The sequence below is a fragment of the Molossus molossus genome, unplaced genomic scaffold (assembly GCF_014108415.1).
Source record: "Molossus molossus isolate mMolMol1 unplaced genomic scaffold, mMolMol1.p scaffold_m16_p_1, whole genome shotgun sequence".
NCBI lineage: Eukaryota > Metazoa > Chordata > Mammalia > Chiroptera > Molossidae > Molossus > Molossus molossus.
In genome coordinates, this window is record NW_023425344.1 from 211,921,896 (window position 1) to 211,933,263 (window position 11,368).

Consider the following 11,368-nt stretch of genomic DNA (forward strand, 5'->3'; position numbering starts at 1 on the left):
CGCTGGGTACCCTGGTCTTCACAGAGGGTGCTCATGCCCCGTGCTTGTTCAACATTCCTGGAGTGTGGAAGACATCACGCAAGTTCATGCTGTGGGAGGGGGAGTGTCTTCTCATCTCTCCCCCACTGCTCAGGGTGCTCCTACCTGTGGGGAGGGACCGAGGGGCCACCTGTTTCTGTCCTCGGGATTTCACTCGACACAGACTATTGCGCACCCTTCGAGGGAGCAGGACAGATTTTACCTAGAAGGTGACATTTAATTGAATGTTAAAGACTTGATAGGATTCTCCAGATAGACTAGTACGGATGAGAAGAACCCAAACACCAAAGTGCCCAGTTTGGGGAATAGCAAGTCACATTCTATGGGTCTTACACTGGCCTTGGGTTAACCCTCTGGCAAGGCTGTGACTAGTCCATACGAGCTCTTTCTAGTTAAGAGGACAGTTCTGTTGGTGAGTGGAGCACAGGCTGGACTGGCCCCTACGCTTTGGCCCCGTACTGACTCCCATAGCTCTTTATTACACACATGGTTTTTCTCCTCAAGGTCAAGAACTCCACAAGACTCCTCTCTACATCCTCTGGGAGAGCATTTCAGAGGTCCTCGTAGGAGTCATAGGGGAACATGTTTAAAACTCAGCTCTCTTTGCACACCCAGCTCTGCTGAACCAAAGTACTGGGGTTGCTGGGAATCATCACTTTTAATAAGATAGGGCCGGGGCGGAAATATACTTTTGAAAACGTATTTCCCAGGTAACTGACGTGTGTTATAGTAGAGACCATTGCCGTAGGGCTTAGAAAAGAGCCTGGCATACTAGACAATCTTTCACTTATTAAACTTCTTTTGAGTAAGTAGATGTCTAGGCGAGGACGGGTACAGACAGAGCAGAGGAAGTCCCTGAAGTGCGACAATGGGCAGCTACTTCATCAAAAGCAGCACTGCGGTCGGGCTGGGGGAGGGGCTGGCACAGTGCCAGGGCCCCTGCAGATCAGATCCGCTTTCTGACGCAGGCTCTCAGTGAATCCTTGACCCAGAGCCCTCTTCTGCCGGTCCCCTGCTTTTTCTTGTCCTTTTTCTCCACGAGGCAACTTTTTCCTAATTGTTTCTCCTGGGCAGGGTTAGGACACATGTATCCTCGCAGCCCAGTGAGTACAGAGCTGGCATGGTGACAAGCTCAAGGTTTGTGGTGGTTTGCTACACCCCGGTTTCTCATGCTCCTCCCCCCTCCCCTAAAAAGGGAGGAGTCTATTTCTTCAGACCACTGCAGACCAGCCGATGAAGCAGCCCAAATTTAACAGGTGATAACGGATGAATGTATAGAAAATTTCAGGTACACAGATCCAGATGAATATAGTGCAAAGGGCAGGTAAGAGCCAGATACGCGGAGTCCTTCCAAAGCCGTGGTTTTCAGCCTTGGCTGCACACTGGGAGCATCTGGGGAGCTTTTACCAGTACTCCTGCCTGGGTCCGTGCCCAGAGATTCTGAAATATTGGTCTAGGGTACAGTCTGGGCATTGGGGATTTTCTTAAGCTCCTGCAGGAATTTGGATATGCCGTCAGGGTTCAGAATGACTGATCTGGAGATAACATCCTGAGAATTTTTTTTTTTTCTGAGAATCATACCCTCTTGAGAAATTTTAATGGCAATCTTCAAACATCCTGACAAGTCAGTCCGTGAAAGGGTAGCTGGGGGCAGGAGGACATCAAACCATATCACCAAGGCCCCAAGCTGGATTAAAGGGTGTCTCAGCAAAACATGTGCCGAAACCCTGCTGCAGCGTCTCCAGAACTGGAAGATGGAGAAAACTGTACTTACTAGAACACTTTTCAGGGAGAGCACTTGAACAGGTTGGAAATAATTCTTTAATAAATTGCTTTTAGTATAAAATGATCAACACCCCAAAGGACATGCGAGGAGGGGCCATCGACGGTGTTTCCGAACTGTCTTCTAAGAAGAAGCAGCTCGGTTAACCACAGGAGTTCACGTTTTCTGGGTGGGAATGGGAGATTTGGGGCCAGAGCTGAATTCTTGACACCAACAGTCGGTGTTCTCCAACATCCTCAACCGTAAGCCTCCAGCCTTTTCTGCATATTGAACATAAATGTAAAAAAGAGTTTGAAGAGGATCCAAGCTAAGTCCTCTGGGCTCAGAGGAGCAGACGGGCAGGTCCAGACTATCTCCGGGTGAGAAAGCCTCCGGCCCAGGTCCTGCCCCCTGCAAAGACAGATGCTGCTGGTGATGAAGAGGGGAGCTCAGAAGCAGGCGTCCTCAGATAGCGTTTATGACGACGACTGTGAAACCTCTGGCCAAGTTAGGTTAGATCTTTAAGCTGTGCAGCCATTAAGTATTTTTGCCAACAGGTTTCCTGTTTTGTAAAATCCTTACTAATTCTAATAATTAATAAACATGTTTAAAAATGTATGTTTTGTTCTGTATCTCTTAAGAAAGGTTAAGCATCGACGAAGTGAAAGGAGAGGGCACCTGAAAGGGGCCCGGAGCAGACAGGAACATCTTCTGGCCATTAGTCGGACGACAGGGCAGTGAGCAGCTAGAATCCCCGGTGAAGAGCCGAGTTCTCCTGACAGCTGTCGGAAGTGCCTGCTACCTGGACGCAACCCACAGCTGGTGCCTTCTCAACGCCAAGAGCCAATTGCTTGGGGTCTGCCAAATGGTGTCTCCCCCTCTAGGAGTTTATAATCCTAATGGGGAGAGAAGGTGCATCTTCCCATACACTAAGCAGTTGTATTACAAACTATATCTCAGCATAAATTATAGAACATGTACATATATATGTATACACACACACACACATATATATTTTAATCCTCACCTGAGGATATTTTTCTATTCATCTTCAGATAGAGTGGGGGGTGGGGAGAGAGAAACATCGATATGAGAGAGACACATCAACTGATTGCCTCCCTCACGACCCCAACTAGGGCTGGGGACAAACCTCAACGGAGGTACGTGCCCTTGACTGGAATCGAACCCGAGACTCATTGGTCCGCTGGCCAATGCTCTAATTGCTGCACAAAACTGGCCAGGGCCATGTACCTATATCTTAACTCAGTTATCTCATTGGCAAAATGGGATAATTACCCGCAGGGTTATTGCTAAGTGAAATAATTATATCATTGAAATAAAATATTTAAACACCTGAGCATATAATAACAGCTTAAGAAATGTTATTTCTTTTCCATCTATTAATCAGTGGGGGAGAGAAGTTGAAGATCACCAGGTCTAGTGTCATCGCTGTAGAGGGAAGGGAAGTGAGGGCTGAGAGCTTAACTGAATCGCCCACAGCCGCCGCGCCAGAGGGAGGCCGAGCAAACAGCTAAAGGAAGGAACTGGATTTTTCACAAAGTGATTGCCAAGGCTCTTCAAAAGTCCACATTGCCCTCCACAATGCGTGCCCCAGAACACCACCGGAGGTCGTTTAAATGACAAAATGCAAGTCCCCTACCCAGGTTTAAAGCCACATTCGTCTGTTTCGGTTGAGAAAGCTGCTAATGGCTCTTGCCATGCCTTTCCCAGCTGAAGCCAGACCAAAACATGCGCAGCCTGGGGGTGCCCTCCCACTGCTTGTAGATCAAACACAAACAGAAACAGTTGGGGGCTGGGCCATCTCTAACTGAGAGAATCAATATCAGTGAAACAGACAAAATCCCAAAATCTCAAAATAATGAAAACAAAGATATCCAAGTAATAAAATCTGCTAGAATCACAAAGACGACACAACTCCATCTCAGCTGCTGGAAGAAAATGCCCATTAACAAGGGATTAACGCAAGGGAAGTACACAACTAGTCAATAGGAAATGAAAACATTTCGCACAGTCTGGTTGCATTCGAGCCCACCCTAGGATTAGGGACGCGGGTGTGTTGAGATGCTATGGTTCTGACTAGAGAAAGTCTCCAGAACCCATCAGCCAGATGCCATCTTAAAGAAACACCCCAAACTGCTATTTGTTGAAAATTTGGAACTGAAGCCAGAAGATGAGGCAAAGCACTGATTAACTGCCCTCTGTTAGCCTTGTTCCTTGTAATTTTCAAATTAAAATTTGAAAGAAAGCCTCAGAAAGAAAGTTTTGATCACTATAGGATCTTTTAAAATACGCATTTTAGTCAAAGTTCCCAAAACCTTTTTTTGCTTATTGAGGGAAAAGTTGTAACTACATCCATTTGCTCAGCATATCTGTGATCAAGAGCAGTGATTTCAGATAAAGGGGATCTAATGTGTGTGTTTGTTAACCATTAGCGACTCCCAAGAAGATTCTTAATTTAAGAAACCGACTGTCCCCGTGAGCACGACAATCTCTGGTGGAACACAGAAGTGCCCTGGCCAGAAAACGTGAGCTGCACCCCTGGAAACTTATTACAAAGAAAAGCGACAGAATACAACAGGGAGGAGGGAATGGCCAAACTTTGAATTCCTCATTGATGCTGACCCTCAATGGGTTCAGAACATTAACAGAAAGTTTACCAATAATCACCAGTAGCTCATGTTTCACATGACAGATCAAGACACAAACATGTGACGTGCCAAGGGACAAACTATTTAAAAGTGGGACTGCCTCTGCCTGGCCGGTGTGGCTCAGTGGACTGAGCATCGTCCCATGAACTGCGAGGTCCCAGTTCAATTCCCGGTCAGGGCACGTGCCCAGGTTGCGGGAATGATCCCTGGTAGGGGGCGTGCAGGAGGCAGCTGATCAATGTTTCTTTCTCGCATTGATGTTTCTCTCTCTAAAAAATAAATTAAAACATATTTTAAAAAATAATAATATTAAAATAAATACAAGTGGGACTGCCTCAGAAACTAATCCTCAGGGCTTCCCTGTGATGGACTTGTCACTAGCCTAGAAGAAAAGTCTTATTTATGATTGTTTCACCCAGTCCTTCCGGAGCTCGGCAATGAGGTCTCTCTCATCAGCTGCTGTCTTGAAAAAAAAAGATCTTTCCTCCACAGCTCTTACGTCTACGTGTGCATATACACAGGCTCACAAAAATGATTTGTTTTCCAACTGCTAAAATATTCCTCATTTCATCTCCTAGCATCCCATGTCTCCTAAGGAAAAAACATCATTTCAGCAAAAAGTGAAACTTAGTCCCAGTAACTTGCTACTTAAATGCAAGGGATTTGAATCAGGTCTCTGGGGCTAAGAACATATTAGCAAAGGTTCACATGGAGGAAGAGACAAGAGTTCTTTTGGAATTGTTTTCTACATCTAGCTGTTGAAATAATATTTTCAAGTATACGGTCTCCAAACCTTCTAAAAAACATCACTTAGCAAAGTAGCAAGGCTGAGTCAGAGTTAGCATCCTGCTTCTTTTTTTTTAATTTCCCTAAGCAGAGGCTATTTTAATGTTGTTCAACGGAATAGCAGCCAACGGTGCCACATTCACCATCATCCACAGAGAATTATAAGAAAGGGTCTTACTTAGGGGGATACCAAAACTTCTCTGCTCGGGGGCATTTCAAATTGGTGCCTTAAGTCAACAAACCTCGGTGCCTACTATGTGCCAGTCCCTGGGAACATGATAAATACGTGGCTGGCACCGTTGGGTTCACAATGAGAAAGGTGAGATTTAGATGAACAAAGTGAAGGTAAAACGTTGTGTGTCAGAAAGGAGGCCAGATTATGCCCCTACGGAGGAGTCCTCAGATGAGGAGCACAAAGAGTTTCAGGTCATTTAAAAAAAAAAAAAAAAAAGGCCAAAGACAAGAAGCAGCACCTTGGAGGATTCTAGTGACCCTCGACTATGGCGTTTGCAGAACCATATTTGTGAATATAGGGAAGCGAGATTGGCTCGACATCAGAAAATAGTGGAACCTGAAGTGGTCGGAGGAGGTGACTCAGGAAGAGGAGGAAATAGAACCGCTGGTGGCATGATGTGTCAACGAGCCCAGGAGAGGGAAAAAATGGAGAGATGGAAGTCGTGGAAATGGAAGACGAGGGACGTTCTGGGAGGAGTCAGAACCAGTCTGAGTATGAAGAGTACACAGTCAGTGACGTTGAGATGGAGCCTTAAGCCAGTCTTCATTCGAAAGAAGGACCGAGTAACAAACAGTTCAAGGGCATGAGGCTGAAGCATTGAGATGGGAGGAGCTGGAGCAGGAGGCCAAACGCATGGCTGAGAAGAGGCACAAGTACACACTCAAGATCATGGAAGAGAAACCAAGAGAGAGCTGGAGGAGAACAAGCGATCCCTGGCCGCACTGGATACACCGACTACTGACAATGGAAATGATGAAAAGGAATGTGAGCATGGAAAGTTGGGGGGCTGAGGAGAATCGAGAGGGACGGGGACGTGTCTGAGAAAGAGAATGCAGAAACCGGACACATGTGAAACCTGGCTGAGGAGAGGGGCAAGCTGAGCTCTGGGAAATGGCAAAGTTATTACCAATGAAGCTGTCAAGGGCAAATAAACAGTTCTGACAGGACTATTATCACCAGGGTGCCTTCTTCACGGATGAGGGTGAGGAAGTATACGAGAGATTCCAGTGTACCGACCCTGGAGGATCATTTCAACAAAACCATTCTTCCCAAAGTCAGGCAGGTCAAGAACGTCGGGTGCTCTGGTTGTACCAACTACACCCACCTTGCGGATCGAGCAGGACACCGCCTCCTCTGACGCAGCCTGGGGCCAGCACCTGAGGTTCTTTACACAAAAGGCAGCTGGGGTACGAGATGTATTTGAACGGCCATCTGCCAAGAATCAGAGAACTACTTCAAGTTCCACTACTTATTCTCCCCGCTGTGGGACATAAGACAAGTCTCACACTGGGCAGCCTGGTTTCTGAAGGTCTGTGAGGCTTGAACCATGCCGAGAAACCCCCAGAAAAGCACTACCCAGCTAGGACTATCCCCACTTAAAACTTTGAGAAATGCTAGGTTTCATTATTGCTCTGGCTTCCCGAATTCGCTTGGGACTGTTCCAAGGTTCTTTTTCCAGCCCCTTAGCTTGGGTCAGGAACATGGGCATTAAGTGGGCAGTGCATTACTTCCACCTTACAGGAAATACAAGCTCATGGAGACCTGCTTTGCATTTTTTGGCTGCAGTCAATTTTTCTAGGTGAACATATTATCTATTAATGGGGGCAGAGTGTCCCCCTTCTCTATACATAAACTGGCGACTAAACTACCATTAGAGCTTAATTCCCACATCAGTTGTTTACCCACATTTTTCAGCCTGGAGACATTTCAGTTTTTTGTTTGTTTTTTTCCTTGAAAACAAATGCTTTAAACAGAAGACCGAAGCCTAGAGAGAGGAGCCTCACTTGGAGGAAAGGGGCCCTCCCCTTGCACCACTCCCTCAGGCCGTTGCCCGGAAAATCAGCCATTTAAATAAGGAAGAAGGGAGGGAGTGTTTATGGACTGCCTGCCTCACCGTGCTGCACAAACACAGTTAGCTATCAGTTTTAAAATAACCATCTGCTAGTCTTAATGTTTGTTTTTTTTCAGTTTATTCGCATGACAATGTTATAAGCATTTAGGTAGTTATCTCTGTTTTACAGAAGAGGGAATAGAAGCTCAGAGAGGCTAAGTAACTTGGCTAGGGTCACAGAGCTAGTTAATCTAATTCCGGCTGGAACTAGAGGCTGGGCTGCCAGACCGCAGGGCAGCGTGTGCTCTTTCCCACGCACCGCCTCGGCTCCTAAGGGCAAACTCTCCACGGGGAAGATGGCCTTTTCCCCTTCACCTGCGTATGCTCTACCGCCGACTTCCTCCCTCATCGCAGACACCAGGAAATGAGCAGAAGGACAGAAAAGCAGGTATGGCGTGTTGGTATAGTGCAGAGAAGCAAGAGAGGGAAATAAGAAACAAGTGGGTGTCCTTCATCATTCAGAGACACCATGTTGTCCCATTTCTGGTCGGCTGCGTTTAACGATGCCCGATTTACATGGTCACAAAGTCAACTGCAGCGACCATCCTTTTGTGAGCCTGGTTGGGCTCTTTTTACCTGCTGATTTCCATTAAATACCGTTTAGAAAAATAATTGTGTGACTCTGCCCTGTTGGCTTTAAATAGAAGTCATCTGTTTGGCTGTTAAAATATAACATTCAAGGAGTGCAGTGAGACAAGCAGTTTTTTTAAAGATGCTTTAACTGAAGTCAGGAGACACGGGATGGTTTCTCTCTGCGTCTGCCACAGGTGGCCGCCCGCCCTGCTGGAGGCGCTGTGCCGCCCAGTCACAGAGCCATCAGTCACGGATTATGGCCACAAGGGGTGCCCGGTTTAATCTCATTTTTTAATGAATTAATATTATTAGTTTTGACAAATTAATGGTATTAAATGTGCAAGGTTAGTATGAATCATGTCCACATCCACCGATTACTAAATGTGCCTCGCTCTTGTGTAATAAAGCTTGTTGAATCAATCCAGTGGAATTGTCTTTTTCCTATATTCTAAAATACCTTCTTAGAGGCCTTAAGAAGATGGATTACTACACCTATGAACAAGTTTACTGTTATACATTTGTACTTCAGCCCGTGCTGCAAGTGGCCACAAAACTGAGTCCGTCGCCAGAGAAAGACGTGACACTAGTTTATTATACATCCTTACAAATATATCACTATGGTTTATTATATATCCTCATAGTGTAAGAAGTATACCACATCCAAGGAATCTATCTTCTACAAAAGCATTAAGTCCCCACCTGCCTCTGTCACCTTCCAATTAAGGAGGCAATGCTAAGGTACATCCAGTTCCTTGGCATTGAAAAAATAAAGAAAAAGGGGCCATAGGCTTCTGTGTATCTTTTAATTTGAAACTTTTTTCCCCTAATCTAAGTCTGAATGAAGTATATGTTGTTTGAGTCCTATGTCAGCTAAATTAAACTTTATGTCTGTGGTTGAAGTTTGGGAGAGATGATAATGATCAAATGTGAATGAGCCCAAATGATTGTTTTGTCTAAATGACATTTTAGTTATTAATTTAAGGGATCTATAATATTGAATGCTATGAACCTGCTCATTTTAAAATCTGGATACTGGGGTACACTCTGTGGCATTCAGCCATGTTCCCTTTATTCTGCTTTTAAAAAAGTCAATTTTTTTTATACTCTGGTTTCTCTTCAGATCGCATAAATCTTTCGCCTTTTAAAAAAGTCAATTTTTAAAAGCATACTTTCTAAAGCAAACAAGATTTTGGTCAGGTTATAAGCAGATTTCAAGAAAGGTGGTTGCTTCCCCCCAGATTTATGGTGATTTTATTATCCTCTGGGGATTAGCAACTGAGTTCTGGCCAATGAGCGGTAAGAAGGATCAAGCTTTTGAAAACTAGTGTCAAGCACAATGCCTGGTACTCAATAACTACTTGCTACCTTAACAAGATAATTCAATCTATATGTTCTTAATGGACATTTAACAGGACGGTATTCTGTATATCTACACCTTTAATAACTTACTTTTCCCTAAAATGTACATACACATACTCAGATGACCATATCATTTCCCACCTTGATTCCTATTTTCTCATTTAAAATTCCCACCATTTTCACTTTATTAAAGCCTTTTACCAACATTGTAGAGATGTTCTGTCCAATAGTCATATAATGCAAACCACACACATAGTCTTAAATTTACTAGAAACCACATTTAAGAAGTAAAAAGAAACATGAACTTAATGTTAATGTTATGTTTAATCCAATATGTCCATAGATCCCTATTTTCTTCTTCTATTATAGCCAGGAAATAATCTTCTGAGGGTATACATCTTATCCCTTGACTATTTTAACATCCCTTTCTCAGGGGATCAGTGAAGAATTTCGGAAGGAATTCTGAGAGAAGGCTGAGCCATGAGTTAAGCTAAGTTTTCTATGCATCGAAGGAAATGTCACGAATAGGTTAACACACCATGTTTTGATTAGAGCCACCTGTGCCATAGTTTGCTTTAGTCCTTGTCCAGTGACAATGGCATGATCTAGGCAGACAAATTCCAGCCCCAGGTCTGGTACTAATAGACCTGTGATCCTGGCCAAGTCCCCTCACCCCCTAATTCTTAAATACTGAGAGTTTAAGAGTTTAGGAGGTGTTCAGTCCCACCAACTTCCTTACTAGTTTAATGGTGAAGACATGCGCAAGGCCTCCTCAAAGGGCTGGGGGCTGGGGGCTGGGGGCTGGGGGCTGCCCCCCCCCCCCCCGTGGACCACCCACAGCACCTGAAAGGAAGCCTCACTCTTGGAATCTTTCACAGAGGTTTCATGTAAAATATGGTTAAAGGTGAAAATTCAAGTTGTATCCAAAAGAATTTTTTTAAAAACCTGAGGAAAGGACAGGAGAAGTGGTTTCTTACTTTCTTCCCAACTCCACACTTAGGACTCAGGAGACAGATGCTCAAGGACCACCCTTCAAATGCTGTCGTCCTCGGAGTGTACGAAGGCTCTATTGCCTCCGTGAATATTTCCCTTAGAAGCGGGGCTCCTAGCCCAGCCACCATCACCTTTGTGTTTTGATTCACGTGGCCCTTCAGTGGGAAGGCCAACTCAAATTCCATCTGGACCTTGCTCACAAAAACAATTTAACTCAGGTCTGCTCAGGTCAATGTAATTTGCCTCTGAATGAACCTTCCAAGGAGATGCTCAGGTCAATGTAATTTGCCTCTGAATGAACCTTCCAAGGAGATGCGAGTCCAAACCCACCTCTCCCCCTCTCTAGACCTGTGATCTTGGGCAAATCACATGCCCCATGCTTTGTTCTCACATTTCCCGATAACGCTGTCTCAAATTCCTAAGTGAATTTTCTCTGGTTAGAGAATCCGTTTATTAACTGCTCTATAAAACAATGATTTCACAGGTAAGCAGCGACAACTGTTCATCTCCGTGGACCATGTATGTGTGTGTGCGCATATGCGTGCGCCCCAAAGTTTCTTCCCAACAAGTTTTGCGATCCTAAACACCTTTTGGGTTTCTCTCTGAAGATTCTGAGTGTTCCTTTCGTACCCAGGTAGGCAGCAATCCCCCACAGTGTTTTTAGCTCTAACCAGTATTTAAGTGCTTAATTTTTTTCAAGTTCTATTTGTTTTGCCCATGACACTAATTTATGGTTAGGTTATAATGATAGCTACCACAATAATTTAAATTGCTGGGAATCTTATTTTGGGGAGAAAAAGCCCTTAAAGTCTTGCTTATTTTTATAATTTTTGTTTAAGAATTCTCCCAGAATTCCCTCTCGCCACCCTCACCTCACTCAGTATTTTAGGAATAACTAACAGTGAACTTGTCTGTGTAAAATTGCCCTGAGCTATTCTTTAAGTTAATTATCACTTCTTTGGGTTGTGAATGGCTGTTCAATGACACTGTCAGCAAGTGGAATGAACCAAATTACTTTAATTGTGGAGTAATTTGCACAGAGTGATGGTAATTAAATCTTG

General features: G+C 44.5%; 1 pseudogene; it reads left to right on the top strand.

Moving 5' to 3' along the window:
• Nucleotides 1-2,224: 2,224 nt before the first annotated feature.
• On the top strand, nucleotides 2,225-6,765 carry LOC118623428 (annotated as a pseudogene).
• Nucleotides 6,766-11,368: the final 4,603 nt, after the last annotated feature.